General features: G+C 40.4%; 1 protein-coding gene across 1 annotated transcript in view; it reads right to left on the reverse strand.

Annotated features, from left to right (window-relative positions):
• Positions 1–12,706, reverse strand: part of CPE (carboxypeptidase E) — a 59,983-nt gene that overhangs the window by 45,821 nt on the left and 1,456 nt on the right. The gene's annotated exons all lie outside the window — the stretch shown is intronic.

A 12,706-nucleotide genomic window follows, 5' to 3' on the forward strand; every position in this document is an offset into this window, starting at 1 on the left:
TGCCAAGTGGTGTAGGTGGCTTACACCCTCATTCCTCACAGCTAGCTCCTTCTGATCATCCCCAAGGTTGGACAACGCTACAATGGGCTCCACAGGGTGTCTTTAAGAAGTAACTGCTCATGAGTTTATCTAGTTCAAGGTGTCTGCAATCATGTGAGGGCTGCATCACAGCCTCTCAGGCTGATTTTAATAGCACAGCCCCATGAAAGTGTTTGGCATACCCTGGCTGTGCTGTGAGAGCAGGTAGATATATGCAGTGCTGCGAGGCATGACAAGGTAACACTGGAAGACCGCACAAGGATAATGGCAGCAAGCAATCCGCAGCCCTGTCCATCTCACCAGGAGGTGAGTCTTGGGATGAATTGATCCCCAAAACTGTACCCAAGTTTTGTCTCAGAGAGAACGAGATGACCAGCTTAAACAAAACAAACAAACAAAAAAAAACCAACAGGGAGCAAATTGACTCCCAACTTGGGGTTGGCAGTGGGCTGGGGAGATAAGTTATTTGGCTTTCTTCATATGCCCTATATTCATTCTGACAGAGCTAAAACATAACTAAGCTGTAAAAACATTAAGCATCAAATATAATCATTCTAGAGCTATTTAAATGAGCTAGGACATCCACGGCTATGTATTTCTTGGGTCTTGCATTTGAAATTAAATTACACGAAGAATTTATTTTGGCATCGAACGAGGGCTTCAGAATAAAAGCTTAAAACCTAAAGATTTGTGAAATAGATCCCAAGTCCTTGTTTGATTTTATCACTGTAGTATGCAGTACATCAATATCCAACGACTATCACATCAATATCTGTGGACAAGTGTTACACAGCTGCAGAACACCATACGAATGCTTTCCATCCATAACTTCAGAACATGGGTAACTTGATAATGTAAAAATTTTTCCATTCCTATGCTTTCAAAGTGTTTATTATCAAGACTTAACTTCAAATCCAGTTTGGTTTTAAGTCTGCCCAGGAGAACAATACCTCCAGCTAGTTCTCCCTCCGGCCACTTTTCCTATGATGCTCAGCCCACAGGCAGACCTCTCCACTGGAACTCTAATGAGTTACGAGCTTATACTCAGACAGGAACATTTTTTGGCTATTACTTGGTCACTCTTTAACCATCCGTCTCTGTCTGGGGAAAAACTCTTGAGAATAATTAAGTATTATGATAATAATTATCAAAGAAAAAATATAGTGAAAATTTAAAAGCGTCTGAGCAATGTCAGCACTGTCATATAAGCTCCTTTGGAAGATAACTCCCACTCTAGAGCGGTATTAAGGAAAGCAGATGAAGACTCACAGCTATAAATAGATCAAAGATGAGGTTTATCTTCATCTCTACAGACTTTCTTATCCAATACTTTGCTACAAAATATGTTTTCAATGGCATATAGTGAAATTATAATAAAACATGCTTTCTGGAAAGCATGGACTCTGAAATAACCTAGAGGACTCTGTTTGGTTAGACCTTATTTTTTTCACTTAACTCTATGACATGCTTGTCCTTAATGCAAATTATGATGAGCACTGTGATCTCGTGCTTATTCAAGGTAGAGCTGTAGCTCTGAAGCAGCTTCACAGCATACACTGAAAAGGCTTATTTCTGAAAAGAGAAACATGGCTGCCTCCACACACACACCTGAAGAAACACGCAAAAGTGCCTGTTTGTGCAGCGAGTGCTTTGACTGTGCACAGACTGAGCATAAAACAAACTTCTGAAATTCTCTGTGCCACTCCCCAAAACCCCACTTCATCTCTGTATGTGCTGTGACTTTTCAGAATATTTTTAGCACAAGGCAGCTTTTCAAAGACTTCTTAACTCTTATAACCCGTCTTACAAGCATAAATCAAACCACATCGGCCAACTCTTTCCACAACAGAACTGCACCTTTAAATACCACTCATGCCAGATGGTCTCAGCATATAAAGCAGCATGAGACAACATATTAATGCTACTCAAACAAGCAACTTGTGCTAGCAGCAGGCCAATGGAATCATTCTCAGGCTGCTAATCCTCTCTGTCTCCATGGCAACATCTATTTCAGACAATTCTTCAATTTTCAAGTCAGATGAGCTTGTTGGCCCTTATTAACTTCTCTATTCAGGGGGTCTTCCCTTGTCAGGTACTTTTTCACTTTGTATTGGCTGCTGTTACAACACAGAATTTATTCTTACCAGCTGCTCCATGGAGTATCAAGGAACAGATGCGCCTCTATTTCTGCTTATAGACTTTTCCACTGAAGATTTGTAATATAATATTTCCACTAAAGATTTGTACTATTTATTTCCACTACGGACTTGTACCCCTAACTGTAACACATGGAAACCTTGCAAATACAGATGTGTCTGTTGCGACTCTACCTACCACCACTGAAAGAAAAGGAAGATTTAGTACCTTCTTCACACTCCTCTGCTATCAAAGCAGATTAAAAAGAAAAATTGTATGTACAGTAGATAAACAGGGAAAGAAATTCTTGACGCCTCCCCATCATATGTCTGTTAGCATAGCTGAGTCAGCACAAATATTGGGGCTATTTGCTAGTAGGAAAAATCTAACAGGAAGCAGTTAGGAACCATATCTTAAAAGTATATCAAATGCTGAACTACATTCTGTCTAGTAAGTACCTAGGTATTGGGTACATGGCATAGCCACATGCTAACCTGCAGCATGGAAGAGGATGTTCTTATCCAAAAAGAAAAAAAACACACGGCAGAGCCAGGAAAGAAGCCAGACATCCTTTATCACAAAACCACTTTTCTTCTATGTGAAACAGCTTCCTACAATGATGTTTAAAGTTTAAACACATCATAGCCCAGCTCTCAACCCCAGAGTTTTCTTTCTTCTCTCCACCCCACTATGTACTGATGTCACAAAACGAAAGAAGACATTTCTTTCAGAAAGGCATAAACTTTGATCCCTCACCCTCATTCCTTAAGTGGAGGCTATTATAGAATCAAAGCCACATTTAGCCTTCTTTCTTAAGGGAACACCCACAAGATGGCTTGAACATCAGGATTTACAAACCTCCTGCTTATAACAAAGATTTAGATGTACAGCTCCACTGACTTCAGTTTGATTTGTGGATGCTCAGCAGCTGGATGGAAGGAGAAATAAAAGCACTGTATAGTCTATATCAGGTGGAGATCTGATATGGAGAGTCAGCTTACCATAGTCATAAAGCTCCCTTTGAAGTAACAATTTTTCACACGTGTAAAACATACATATTTAGGTCTTAGGCTCACTCCAGTTTTGCTTGTATTTCTAGGACTGTGCTTTTGTGCAATAAGGCAAAATGCAGCGCCAGCCAAAACAACAAAACATTTAGTTTAACATAGGAAAAAAGGTTAATTTTGAATGAAAAATGTGCAAGCAATGCATCATTAATAACGCTGGAGGACAGTAATGTGTAACTGAAGGACAGTCACACTGTGGGCTCCCTTTACTTTTGAGGGTCACAAAAATAAGGGACATTCAAATGACATGTCTCATAGGTAGAAATCTCAGGGGTAAAACATGCAGTAATTCACACGTCATCTGGTTATCTCTAATGTGATGGTACAGGAAATACAACTACACAAAAAGTTTTGATCTTTGAAATGTCTCACTGTCCTTCCACTTCTTTGTATCTTTCAACTATTAGTTGTATTTCTCATAGCAAGGTACTGCGTGATTTCTGTTTTCTTTGGAGAAATGATATGGCAAAGGTCAGGGTCATACTTCCTAGATACCAAAAAAAAGGTACCAGATTATTAGACTGGTATACTAGCAAGGATGTCTTTGTTAAGAAAACAGCTCATTCAGCCAGATGTCCCACCTGATCAAACAATTCTTTCCACTCAGCTTTCAGGCAGATCCACACCTAAGGATAAGTATTCAAAATGACATACAATGTCTGTTCTCACCATAGGCAGGCTCTGCAGCCAGTGCAGTATCTTTCTTTGGTTGTAAATCAGGCAGTTTGCACTCCACAGTCATAAACAACTCCATACAAAGAATGACTATCTCAGGTTGCTCCACAGGACTTAATTTGTGAGTGAACAAAGATGTCAGGTTTTTCTAATAATTCAGTGGGAACAATTACCAGGAAGCAGCAACTAGTTTATACAGTTATAAATGTCTCACTTGCGACAAAGAATTAAAAACAAATGTTTACTGCCTTCAGACTGCCAATTACAGGTTGATGATTCAAGCTTCTCTCTTTACCTGGCCATTGTAGCTCCACAGACACATTTCTAAAGCGTGCCTCTTTATTGACCCAAACCCCACAGCCCTCTGACAATCAATCTGTTACCAGGTGGTGACATGGGAAGATCTGGCAGGTGCTGATTTAACCAGCACAACATTAGCAAGAAACCTCTACTGCAAAGGGAAGGTCACTATGGACCAAGACCACGCTTTTAGTCTAGTGTCCTCATCCCCAACAGTGCCCCTAAAAGCAGCAAGTGAGGCGACAACTTCAGTGCCATAGGGTGGCTATCACACCACGGCACATACGGTAGATTCTTCATAAATATGGAAGAACTCCAATTCCAAAGCCCCAAACCACAGCAAGTCAAGCTGCTTTTTCCAGCACTGTTGTTCTGCAGAGCTCCTAGCCCACTCCAATACAGCACCAGGTTTACAGCCTGAAACCTGAGATAATACATGCACATCTATGGCAGCCAAAAGAGCTCAGATTCATGTCACATGGCAAATCAAACCTGTCCACTCTGCTACCATTTTACTGATAAGGATATTTTTTTCAGCCTTTTAACTACAAAGACCCTTGGTGTCTTCATTTAGCCTCAGCATACTAGAAAGTAAGCTTCAAATACAACATCCTGATCCCGCTGAATTAGCTGACCCCTGGCTTTTGATGTGCAACTTACTCCAAAATGAAGTGTATGAAGTATACACCCTTTACCGCTCGTAACTCTACCCATCGTTTCAATCAACTGACCCAGAAACCTTAGAGTACACACTGCAGTTTTCACTTTTTCTTGATTCCACAAAATGTTAAGAGAACTCAGCTATAAACCTTCTTTTCAGTTTAATTCCCAACTAAATGCAAAAAAAATATATAGTAAGCAGAAGTCTGTGTTAATACATGCAGGAGACTTCTGTTTAAAATAAAGACAAAAAAATTTTGTGACATATAACTTTGTTTTTTTAGGAGGAACATGAATTAAAATAAGTATGAAAACTTAACAATATAAATTAACTTGCTGAGAAAAGATGAGGTAGTATTTGTAAACAGTATGTTTCACAAAGTGAGCATATAAAGCACAACAAGGTACTTCAGATGATGACATTAAAAGGCTGGGATTCATCAGGTCTTAACCATAAGCTCTTGCATATGTTCCTAAGTCAGAAACCTGCCCAATGTCAGCTCCTTTTAGAGAGCAGAGAAAATAGACGTATTCATAACACGCTGCAGCTCAACCAAAAGATCTGCCTGCTACCCAGCAAATGGAGATTATAGCATGAATATGCATGCATGGCATGTAGGCATCGAAATCACGTACCACCTTTGAAAACAAAAATTAGGTGGAATAAACATAGAACTAATTCTAAATTAGTTTTAATACTAAATTATTGGCTGAGCCTAGTAGCATCTCCATTGTTACAACCTAAAATTTGTGTTTCTTCTGAAATAGGAAGACCTGCCTTGCACTTTCCACCCTCTGTGTAATTTAAAGGCTTGAGATATTGATTACTGAATTACAGAAAAATAAAGTAAGTAAATTAAGAATTAATATAATAATGAGGTCACCTTTTGATAAATCACACAATTACAATTTAATGCCTTTAACAAAATGTCTCACAAAATCTTAGGAAATCCCTGTGCTTTATAGATTTCTCCCTAATTCTCTGGAGTTCACACTCATGTCACAATAATAAAACATGCCTTTAATCCAAACCAACAACAAAACAGACTCACCTCCTGCTTTCACTGGGAACTGTTAAGGCATTCTACAGATGTGGGAGGTGATGACAACCCCTCTCTTGAAAAGAAATTAATCGACTCTTTCAAAAAGAGTAGGATTGTCAAAACCATCCTGGGTCGGATCAACAAACCCCGAATGTTCTACATACTCAGACTAATTTTAAGCCTGAAAAATAAAACAACTGCCTTCTGGAGTCATGTTTATTTTTAATGATTACAGCCCTTTTCACCACAGCTTGTTTACCCATTGTGTCACTCCAGCAAATAAAAGGGACAGTTCTGAGACACAGTAGCTGGGATTTATGATGTTTTCACAGGTACCACGCAGCCTCTCTTAACAGTCTAACAAAAAGGGAACTCTTTAAATACCTCAGCCAGTGAAGCAATTTGGAGTAAGGGTATTACATCCCTAGGAAGTACTGCAGAGACTGCCTAGCACAGCTGACTAACCACACTGACTGTGAATTTCCATGGACTTCAATGGGAATGTGAATGGCATTAACAACTAGCTGCAAATGAGACCTATAAACATGTCTACCTCCTTGATTTTCACCAGAGTTTTGCAAGCACATTTTTCTCTCAGTATTCTACACCTCTATTTTTAGCTGAACATTAAAACTGAGATAGGATGAAATCAGAAATATTTAGGAAATACTTTTTTAAGAAAGAAAATATTGAGGAAGAAAAATCTATTTTCAAAAAACTGCATGCTACAAAGTACATTCTAAAAAAATATAAAGTTATTAGAAGTTCTCAACAGTAATAGAGGTGCTTTTAAAAAACTTGCTCAGCACATAAAGACAGCCATCTTATTGCCAGCAAATCCTACAGCCCTCCTGAGACCTGCACAATCTGTGAAGGACACTGGACGTGCACTCCATACACAGACAGCATTAAAATCATCCTGCCAGAGACTACCCCAGGCCAAATCCTGGCTGGGAGACTCGAGGGGGACTACCCTAAGCAGCACTACAGCCCATAAGGGATATGGCTGGAAAGTTAATTACAGCCTCTCAGTCTTCTGCAGAATGAGTGAGGTACAACCAGCCCCAGATTTGCCCTCCCAGAAGGCAAGTCAGTAGCATATACCCTGCAGTGTTTGATGGGAAAGCCAGAATGTTCCCACAAACTATGAAAGAAAATCTGGTCCCTGATGCACAAATGAAAGAAAAAATCCAAATGCTACATGAATAAGAGGTTCAATCACGGTTTATTCTGCCTTTTATTTTACACATCCGTGAGATGCCCTGCTCACTCTCTCGGTTTGGTGTGATGGGTGCTTTTGTTACCCTGCTACCTAAAGAGCAGCTCACCTCTGAAGAGGATTGCAAATGTAAGCCATGAGAGCAGAGAAGCTAAACCATAGTTGACCGAAAAATGACATAGTGTGGTCAGCACAGCATCTCCTGATAGTGTTTTGCTTACATCTACCCATTTATAGCCCCTACCTTTATGCAATGCAGCTGGATAAATATGAACTTGGTGCACCCACGTTTACCAGTGACCAGCCCCCTATACTTCAACACCTCCCTTCAGAAAAGGAATGCTAAACAAGCAGCTGTTGATAAAAACTGGTGTTTGCTTAAACTTCTAGCATACCAAAGCCAGGTTTGCTCTCTAATATCTAGATTAACAAGCTCTTGCTGTATACAAGTTGTATTAATGCTCTGCAAGATTGGGAAATACTAATAGGCTCCAAGGAGTTCACAAGATTTCTACTTCCAAATTCCAAGTGTAAGGAAAAGAGGCTCTAGAAAATCAAGTGCAGTTATCTGTGATAAAATTAGAACAGCTGCACCTGGTGACATCGCCATAACCAAGAGACAAGCCTCGTGCTTTCTGACATCACCCCTGCTGAAACTCCCTGCCACCGACCCAAGTGCTGCATTCACCCCTCTGAAGCAGGGCAGCCCACACGACCCACCGGTGGTACGGAGTGGTCCCCCCCGGACTGGGCTACCATGCTAAGGCACCACAGCAGATTCCTGCCCACGCCAGGCTGAAATCACAGCAGCCTCCTACACACCTGTCTCTTCTTGCTGCAGTTGTTTCTCCTTTCCAAAGAGCACCACAGGCTCACGGCTCTCTGTAATGGCCGCAGAGTCATTTAAATGACAATGATTTAAAAAATATTTCATAGAATCATAGAATACCAGGTTGGAAGGGACCTCAAGGATCATCTGGTCCAACCTTTCTAGGCAAAGCATGACCTAGACTAGATGTCCCAGCCCCCTGTCCAGCTGAATCTTAAAAGTGTCCAGTGCTGGGGAATCCACCACTTCCCTGAGGAGATTATTCGAATGGCTGATTGCTCTCATTGCGAAAAATTTTCCTCTTGTGTCCAGTTAGAATATCCCCAGGAGTAAGTTGTGCCCATTATCTCTGTCTTTTCCATGTGACTCCTTGTAAAAAGGGGGTCTCCATCTTCTTTGTGGCCACCCTTTAAACACTGGTACGTGGTGATAGTCTCCCATGTGCCTTCTTTTCTCAAGGCTGAACAACCCCAGCTCTCTCAGCCTTTCCTCACACAGCAGGATTCCCAATCCTTTGACCACCTTTGTGGCCCTTCTCTGCACCCTCTCCAGCCCATTCACATCTTTTCTGTACAGCGGGGACCAAAACTGAACACAGTATTTCAGGTGTGGCCTGACAAGTGCTGTTGCAGTTTTGTGCAACAGTGAAATACAAACACTGCGAGCAACATTTTCTTCCCCTATGCATTTGTCGTCTTTACTTATCAGAATTTCTTATCACAGAAAGTATTAGCGCACATGGCTGGTGTCACAGCTGAATGAGGGACCACTTCAATGATGGGGAAAAAACCTAGGTATGGTTTCTGTATTAGTGGACAGGTCTTGGATTTCCCCATTTATTAGTATACAGTAGAGGCATGATTTTCACTTCTCTTTCAGTCACACTTTAATTATGTTTTTGCAGGAGGAAACAGCTCCAGCATCGCAGGGCTAGAGTGTGAGAAACTGAGAGCCTACCATTGGGTGGCGCCCGGGGGGCCAGCAGAGGAGCTGCAATTTGGGAAACCAAGCAGCTTATTTAGGCTCAGTGCCAGCACTGACCCATCCGGCCCATTTCCTCACTGTGCCAAGTGGGGTCTTTGATAAAGTGAGGGGTCCAAGGACTAATGTAGCTGAGCTGCAGCTCATGAAAACCAAGCAAAGTCACACCCGTGAGGTCCTATAAATACTCCGAGTCACAACTGTGCTGCTTGCCCCATGCACGATGCGCTCCTGCCTCGCCAGCTCACAGCACCTTATTGTTGGTTGATTCTCTAAAGTCCAAACTACGACATTTTCTAGACAATCAGATGTCTCACTCAACTGCAAATAAAGCTTTTCTCTCTGTGTGAAGGATTTTTAAAGAAGCTTGTGAGGAGAAGTATGAACAATAAAATCATTAACATTGAAAAGAACTTCTAAATTCAATGCTGCTTTGAAAAAAAGATTAAATATTTTGTTTCCAAAATGCCATTATTCTGATATTTTCAGGATTTCTGTTTCCTTTTGTCTAGCATGAACAATTGGATGAAAATGTCAGATTTGCAGATCATTTTGTTGTCACAAAATCTGTATTTTCATCCACACTCTCTCTCCCCTCCATTTGATGCCAAAGTAAATTTCAGGGTGTATATCTGTAACATATGTAACCAGTCAGTAAGCCTTGCTTTGAAAATTTCTTCACAAAACTGAACATTGAAAAATAACCACTATAAAAATCTTAATAAGTTAAAAAAAAAATGTAGGAGTTAAAAGAAATTTTTATCTGTATTTTTTCATGTAAACAGAAAAAAAGAATTAACCAAGGAATCTTGAAAGTGTCAGAATGTTTCATTGTCACATTCAAAGTGAAGCGGTAATAGAGGTGACTGATCTTGCACCACTGAAAGCAATGGTACAAATGAGTCAGAAGTGGCAGCATGCCTAGACAAGTGGCTGAACATTAATGGCACAGGAACTGCTTTTGGTATTAATCAATTCTAAATATATATCATTGCTATTAAAGAATACAAACTTATGCTCAAAATGAGCTTAGTTATGGTAATAAAAAAGAAGCCTCAAGAGATCAGCATCCATTGGGTGTTTGTTCAGCAGAACATGAGATATCCAAAGCAAGAGTCTATTTCCTCTCTCAGGAGTAGTCAGTATTCTCCATCTGAATTAAGGCAAAATATTGTTTAGTTTGTCCCAGAAATAATCTGTGCGTCACTATCGACTGTCCACTTTTTTCCCTCAGTTCATCATCAACTTCCCACAATTTCCTCACTTTATCTCACCTTGCCACCCACCATCTTTGCTAATTTTTGGCAAGCACAGGGACAAAAATTGTATTTTCTCAGGTAGTCAAAGCTACTCCAAAACATTTTGATCACTCCCAGTCTAGGTTCATGCAACACCTTCTACATCTGACCACTGATACAGTCTCATTCAAGTCTTCCTCTGCCTTGACCATCTAGTCCCCACCAAGTCAAAGTGAGATTATTTGCATGGAAGAGCTGCCTCAGTATAAAACTGTCAAAGTTCAAAAGTCTTCATCTCCGGGTTTTGCTTCCCCTTATTCAAGGGCTTCTTTTCCATCAGTGGTTGCAGACTCTAATCTCCTATATGGGTGCAGTATCGGCCTAAAGAAATTGCTGTCACAAAAAAACAAACCTGCAAACTGTTAGACCGAACTCTGTTGGGCATGAAGCACAAGGGGAGCACAGGTAGCATGGTGTTCAAGTTTGCAGAGAAGGCAGCACATTCTCCGAGTATTTCATGTAGGATCAGAAGCTTCAGGCAGTCTCACACTTCTGGCATTTAGCATGTCCCTGGGAAGAGCTCAGTGAGGGCTCAGTTCACACCTTCCAAGTTACTAATCCAGGTTTCCAAGATTTACCAAGACTTTTTATATGTTTATACAAGAAACCAGACTGGCTCATATGGAGTCATTCTGGTTTCCAATACAGTATCAGGACTTTAAAAAGAAAAATCCTCATACTGTATATTTGCCCCAGCCAGAGAGGAGGCCTTAACGATTCATTCCAATTGCTTCATTCACCAAGGATTAATTCCAGTTGCTTTGGAAGTCTAAAGTACATTTCTAAAATTTTCCTATTTCTCTCATGCATTTTTTTTTTTCAAATATTGCATGTCTATTACATATTCAATTTAAAAAATAGCTTATACTCTAGAATTAAAGTTTATATGCTTGCATACTACTACATGCATTCACACAACATTGCACAGCCGTGCAATATGCGTGATTATGCAATGTATGCATGTAAGTGCAGTATTTGATTTACTCAGTACAAAGCCTCTTTACTCAGCACAGTCTTTATTGATGCTCTGCTGACACTTTCCTGATCTATTTTTTCATCAACTTGCTCACTAAGTGAATAGAAACTTCTTTTTGTTTTCGCAGTGGCTCACTAGATAATTCAGTCACCATCCCTGCATACTCACCAGGCTTCTAGAAGCATGAGCTCTCTACAGACCATAAACCTATTAGCCACAGCATATATTTCGTTTATACTTATATATATTTAAGAATAAACGTTGTGACACTCAAGATAGCTTGTAGGACAGATTACATGCAGGAATAAAAACTTCTTAGCCTGCCATGAAAAAAAAGAAAAAATAACCATATGTATGTATTTGTTTGTGAATCTCTATAATTTTTTAATACTAGATGATAGTAAATCAGGTCCTGATCATGCAAGCCTTAATCACACAAAATATCCTGATTCTTATTGTTGCTCCGGATGCTCAGCGTGAACAAGGATCCCCCCTCAGCTGCAGAATCAGCCTCGTAGTTCCTGCCAACGCTGGTACAAGGCTCCATTTCTTTTACTGCACAGCTCAAAAAAGCTCACATAGAAAAATAAACAGTGCTACCTTTTACCACACAGTAGAAGAAAGGGCACGTTATTAAGAAGAAAACACTTTAATGCAATGGTTAGGATAACATGTATGTGCTTAGGCTCTGTAACAAAGCAGTAGGGATGTTGTCTTACAATTCTTCCAAAGGAGCAAAACAATAACTAGGCGTGGGATCTGGCTCCCTGCCCTTCCTAAAAGGATCCTGAGTCTCTCTCATGTGCCACTGCAGATGGCAAAAGCTGCAGTAGGTCTGCACTTTTTGAGAAACGCTCAGTACCTCACAGAATGATTGAAATAAGACAATGAATTTTCTCTGGTTCAAACCCTGGTTAATCCTCTGCTAAAAAAAAAAAAAAAAAAAAAAAAAAATAAAGCAGCATTTTCAGCATCCAGCACTAAAGATTGCCAGGACTCATCACATTCCCTGACATGTGATTTGGACATTACAGCATGTGGCATTTTCATGTATAGGGCTCCCTTTGTGAGGGACCAAGCACGTTCTAGGAAATGCCTGACATTCACTGTGGCTTATATGTGGATGCAATTCATTGGAATTTTTTTCCTGCAGTTTGTTACTGCTCATCGATACACGGTTGGATCTCTTTCGCTTGGGCTCAATGACAAACGCTTTCTCACATCACTGACACCATCAGGAGAAGCAGCGCATCTCTAGGAAGAGCCACGGCTCCATCTCATACTGCACAGGGTGCTCTTTTGTCCCCGTTTCAGCTAGCTTGACACAAATGCCAAATAAATGAGATGTAGCAACTGTCCCCTGACAGTAATGCAAAGTCCCAATAATAATTGTGTATCATTCCAGTGTGCAAATTACGTAGTGGCAATAGGTTAATTCTTAGCATCAGGATCACCCGTCACATCAAGATGGCAACATACCACA

The sequence above is a fragment of the Strigops habroptila genome, chromosome 7 (genome assembly GCF_004027225.2).
Source record: "Strigops habroptila isolate Jane chromosome 7, bStrHab1.2.pri, whole genome shotgun sequence".
Taxonomy (NCBI): Eukaryota; Metazoa; Chordata; class Aves; order Psittaciformes; family Psittacidae; genus Strigops; species Strigops habroptila.